The following is a 6,000-nucleotide window of genomic DNA, read 5'->3' as shown; positions in this document are numbered from 1 at the left end:
CGAGGAGTAACCTGCAGGAGTGACGTGCTCCCCAAATACATGCTATCAATGATTTATCAGGCCCATGAACAGGGAGTAAATATTAGATGCGACACGCTGACAGAAGGAGCTCTCCTACTGTAGCATGTGTGTGCTTATTGCTAGCTAGCAACAGTTTTTTTTCTTCATATTTTACATATCCCCTGAAATACCTCTTACCATCTTTGCTCCATGCTAATGCACAGCTTTGGAAATGCTGGAGGCTCACATGTATGCTAGATCTATTATGTCTTCCGTTGTCTAACCGAGTCCCTTATTGACTTAACCAAATCCCTGGAGAGCTGTGAAAATCAATCGGCCTTTGATTGGATGGAGATGGAGTTTTGTCTGTGTGTGTGTGTGTAATTGAAGTACATGGCTATATCGTCTGTGACATTTTCGAATGACCTACGCCCCGTTCATCAATCCCTTCAAGATTTGTCTATCCTGGTGACAACAAAAGCTCAAGAGTTATGCTTTAACTGTGGACCCAGGAAACTGGTCCACCTCTGATTTATTTAACAGTACTTTCCACAGGAAATAGTAAAAATGCATTCTATAATAAAATTGTTGCCAGTGACATAATAAAACTTATACTAGATTACTTATTTTGACTATTACATTTTAATTTAACTACAGTCAACATGAGGGTGGCTAAAATAATTATAGGCTCTCTCTTAACTTGATGTGTGGAAGTGACCAAGTTAACCATTGTTAATGGCAAAACGCTTTCCTTAAATTAAATAGTACTGGGGTACTCAAGTCAATTCTTCTTAATTCTTTCTTTAACTAAACTCCTGTGAGGTATGCTGAGTGTCTGTGATCAATACTGTCATATATTGTGACACCGTGTATCGTATCAAATGGCGTTCTTACAATTTTCTGTAACTTCAGAGGCATGTTTTCACAAATATTTGGTAGAACTCAGCATGACACCAAATCTTTAGAGGCTTCACTGTATTTGGATCTTGAGTTAGTACCAGTAATAGAGCTCGTGCACGTGACGTCACCATTTTCATGGCGCCATATTGCCGGTCAAAAAGAGCTACTCGACAGTGTGCGGGACATTGAACCGGAGCTGAATATTACAATGCGCGAGACTTGTTGTGTTGTTGGTTGTTACAACAGACGAGACAGATATTCAAAGAGATCATTCTATGGAATACCAGCTGAAAAGAACAGAAAATATCGATGGATTTCGGCAATTAAACATGATGAATGGTGCCCAACCAAATACACATGACTGTGTAGCGATCACATCATTTCAGGTAGGAATTATTCTTCTCAATCTCAAATTCCAAGAAGTATTTGTAATAGCAAGTTGGCTCATTTGAGAACAAAGCGTTAAAAAAAAAAAAAAAACGACAGGGAGTCGTCTCCAACATACATGGAAGCGTGTTGCGGCCAACCTCTCCCCGACAGATGTTTTTTTTTTTTTAAATATGGATTGTTCTCAAATGAGTCTAATGGGTATTCACGTTTACGTAGGTTAATGTGTGGCCGCAACACGCTTCGTGTACGGGCGAGCCGACTCTGTCTTGTTTTTTTTAAACGCATTGTTCTCAAATGAACCAACTCGGCATTATAAGTCTTAACTCTTGGGAAATGGTATGGAGGAGCCGATTCACATGTCATCTTTTTTTTTCCAATCATAGTTAATGAATGCCAGTTTGTGAACAACTAGGGGTCATTTATTTAAATATTGGTATTTGTATTGAATACTACCTGAAAAGATCGTTGGATTTTGGCAAAGGTTAACATGTAGCAGAACACAATTACGCGTGTCCCCATTGAGAACAGATCCAGCAACGAAGTATTAGTATCTGTCCAGACTTTTATACACTTTTAAACACTTCCGCGTGAATCTCGACGACTTACTCACCACATACAGTATATGTGTAGATCCAGTTGTCCAAAACAAGTGCAAGCGGGGTATTAGTCTAATTTCTTATCGGCGAAAACATCGAATTCGGCATTAATTATGGGTCCTCTATGGCAAGTGTCTGTCATTTTTCCATGTACCTTAGTTTACTGTCACCTTCTAAATGTTTAATGGTATCGGACAAAACTCTGGGCGTCATGCTATAAGACATATTTTTGTGCCGTCTCCAATTGACTTAGCATTGAAGAATGCTTTGCTTGAGCGACACTTCCGGCCAGTGACGTGATTTAATGAGGTAGGTGCACGAGCTTTGTAGAAACAGTCACAACATAATTCCGTGTTCCAAGTTTTTATGCATGTAGAATATACGCTGAATAAACATTTGAGTGCTGTTTCTTCTGCAGAAGTTGGTTGTGGATTGCTGATCTCCATCTCAGAAAGATCAGATGATTAATTTCACAGTTGAGCCTTCTTGAACAAAAATGCCATTGAAAGGATATTATTGAGTGAGTATATTGGGAGGGAAAAAATACGGATCTTTCTGCGAGTGAAGAGTAGGAAACACTTCAGTATTTGCAAAGGAATAAAAATACTGGATATTTCAATAAAATCATGGTTGTGGTAAATAATTTGTGTGTGACTCTCAGCAGAGCAAATAAATCGTATTAAGAGCGTGTTCGGATTGGGACCATCCAAAGCAGCACAGCATCAGTGAAGGAAACAATATATTTATGTACTTCTGAGCAAATTGCAAAAGTTTCTGAATGTGAGATTGTTTAAGCAGGGTGGCCGAAAAAGAGCTTTCTTCATGAATGAAAGCCTTTGGAGGATCCTGCATTGTGACTTTAGAGACAACAGCGACTTCAAAGAGCTGCTTGCTGCGCTCTTAATTCTTTGCTGATGCTGCGATACTTTGTGTGGTCCAGATGAATAAAGTTCTGAAGGGTTGGTGAATTGGCGCCATGTCCCAACAAGGCTGCGACATCTGTGGGAAGTTTTGGTCTGACGTTAGTGATATGCCAAATATTTTAGTACATGTGCACAGTGTATATGTGCATGAAAAAAAAATTCAATATTCTTCTGTAGCCACATCAGACACTGTCAAGGTCAAGGTTGTGACCTGCTCCAGTAAATGCTGTCTAATATTCAATCATTTTATGGATATGAAATAAAGAACTCTAATCATTTGCAGTTCCCAGTAATAATGGCGACGTCTGCCTCCAGCACACATGACCTGAAATCGTAGATCACCTCAGTCTGTTGGGCTGCCTCCAATTTTCAAACCAATGAAAGCTGTGGCTATCTTCACTCTTCTGAAGATGTCACTGCTATCAAATATATCTATGCGTGCTACGCAGTACTCTGCGCCTCTTCCCATTGCCTTTGTTGGATCTTTGCCCACAGCGGTCAGAGGAGGCCTGCTAAGAGGCTGCACATTTGTCTGTATTTGCGCCGCATATCTGCTAGCCAGGTGGCACGGTGAGCAGCTGTAAAGCGTTGGCCTCACAGTTGTGAGGTCCAGGGTTCAATCCCAGCCCCGCCTGCTTGGAGTTTGCACGTTCTCCTCGTGTCTGCGTCGGTTTTCTCCGGGAAATCCAGTTTCCTCCCACATCCCAAAAACATGCAACATTAATTGGACACTCTAAATTGCCCCTAGATGTGATTGTGAGTGTGATTGTTGTCTGTCTCCATCTAACCTGCTTCCTGCCTGATGACGGCTGGGTTTGGCTGCGGCATTCCCGTGACCCTTGTGAGGATGAGCGGCTAAGAAAAGAAAACTGATGGATGGATGGATCTGTAAGCCAGCTAGCGTTGATGCTCCTGCTATAGGCTGTGCAGATGTGTCACACGACCAAAGTTATGTTTAACTTTCTGTAGAAAGAAGCTCTGAACAATCTGCCTTTCAAAGCAATGCACCGTTTTTTTCTTTCATCTTTGGGTGCTGATGCGTGTGCACGTGTTTGTGTGTGTGTGTGTGTTTACCAGCGGTTTCATTAGCAACCATTGTGTTCTAAGTGCATTAGTGACCGCCCTAACAATTATAAGTTGCCGTGACTTCATGATCACACCTTATTGATCGGTGTGTCTTCTCCACCTGGTATTGATCATGTGACAGACAGCCTGTTTCCAGTTTGTATAATTTGATGGTATCATGCGAACTCAAGCAGCGCAAAGCTGTCACCACACAGCAGGTCTCTGTACGATCAGCTACAATCTGGCCACGGACTCAGACAGTCAGTCCATTGGGATTGACTGTATTCGCTGTCATTAATAAAACATTATAAACTCATATTGACAGCAGTTTTGTCATTTTAAAGAGTGGCCAGACTTTTCTTAATTTGGCTTTGCTCTGCGATAGCCTCCAGCACTCCGGCGACCCTTGTGAGGATAAGCGGCTCGGAGAATGGATGTTTTGTGGTCTGTAGTGGTGATGAGCTTCACCTGATACTTAAAATAATAATATGAAAATAAAATAATTTAATTCTTTTACGAGTCAAACGGACACAACTTGTTTTTTGACATACCCTTTGGATTCATCTGGGTGAAGAAACAGCACCATTGTGTGATTGGTCAAGAATCAAGCATGTGGTGCGCATCAAAGCCCGACAAACGCGTAACATCTGGCATTGCACTTTTGCGAGAGCCAACCAGTAGCAGGCTTGGTTTGGTTAACGATTTGCGTGGGTAGATGGCCTATGAATATGTTTTCATATAGCCTCTTCATTTGAAGGAAGCCCATGAATTAGGTTGAGCTGAAATTGGAAGGAATTTCATGTGATTGTTACCACCACAGCTTGCAAAATTGCATGTGTAGCCAACTGTCAGGGTTGCCCTTCTCTTTGGCCCAATCCCCGTTTCTCAAAGGCGCCCTCCCTTTCAAGCAGAACTTCAATCTGGTGGAAATTGGAAGCAGGTGTGACTGCTTTCTTTCTTAATTGGGAGGGGCGTTCAAAACTTCTCCTGCTCCAGGCCTTGTTTGTTTCCGTGGGGCCTGCTGCTCTAGCTTCATGCTTGCTTGGCTGCATGGAATCAATATTGCCCAGTGTTATGACTCAAGGTGGGATTTGGTGTGCTTTCGGCAGAGTATAGGCCTCACCCACCCCCCTTTTTTTTCATGGATGACTCAATTGTCCCTCTGTCCCCCTCCTCCATCATCCAAGTAGTAATAGACCAGAATGCTCCTTGCCCTCACAGCCCCCGGCCTGCCTCAATTATCAATAGTTTCTACACTTACGGAGACTGAAATTTACACCACAGGGACAAAACAGTGAAACTTTGGTTAATAAACAGCACTGAGATTTTTCAGAAAATCAGACTCTTTCCAAATGTAATCTCTACATAGGCTACCTAGTTTGTCTTCATGCCTGGTAAACTTTACATCATATTATTGGAATGCAGGAAAATTAGGGAAGCATTTTATTCCAACGAAAACCAAAATCAGAATCATGTGGGGAGATATTTAAAAGTTTCTATTGGAGTGTATGACTTGAAGGTGCTTCAGACTGTTAAATACAGTTTGTGGATGAATAGTGATAAAATGACAACAACCAGAAACTATTCAGTCGAATATAAAAGTTATACCATGCTTTTTCAAAAATCTCTGTACAGATTGATTTCTATCCATCACGATATCCATTTGCATCATTTTTGTCTTTTAGAAAACTTTGTGAAGATGTGAGGGGGGTGTCCCCTTAAAATGAGGAGTGGGGAGGGGTGTCCTTAATTACTCAATGAATACTGCTTGTTTGTTAAAGACAAAAATCACGCAGGGGGTGAGGGTCTGTGAATTTGAATCTTTTGGTGCTGATCCAACTTGTTCAGCCAGCGAAGTGCCATTCGCATTTGATTAAATTCCTACGTTGTGTCGCCATTCATACACGCCAACACTCATCTGTATTCATGGGGTGTCAGAGGACACAGTGGTGCCTTTGGGTGTGTCGCCCCGCCTTGCCGCCTAAGCCTCGCCTTCCCCGCGATACCGAATCTCGCCTCTAAGTGAGGTTGAGGTAGTGTAGCACTGTTTTTCATTAGCTAAGTGCACCCCAGGGAGAGGGCCACCCAAGCTCGATTTTCTGTGCTAGCTGTCTATAAGCCACAGA

The sequence above is a fragment of the Syngnathoides biaculeatus genome, chromosome 2 (assembly GCF_019802595.1).
Source record: "Syngnathoides biaculeatus isolate LvHL_M chromosome 2, ASM1980259v1, whole genome shotgun sequence".
Taxonomy (NCBI): domain Eukaryota; kingdom Metazoa; phylum Chordata; class Actinopteri; order Syngnathiformes; family Syngnathidae; genus Syngnathoides; species Syngnathoides biaculeatus.
The sequence above is the reverse complement of the archived record's forward strand: the minus strand, read 5'-3'. Positions refer to the sequence as shown.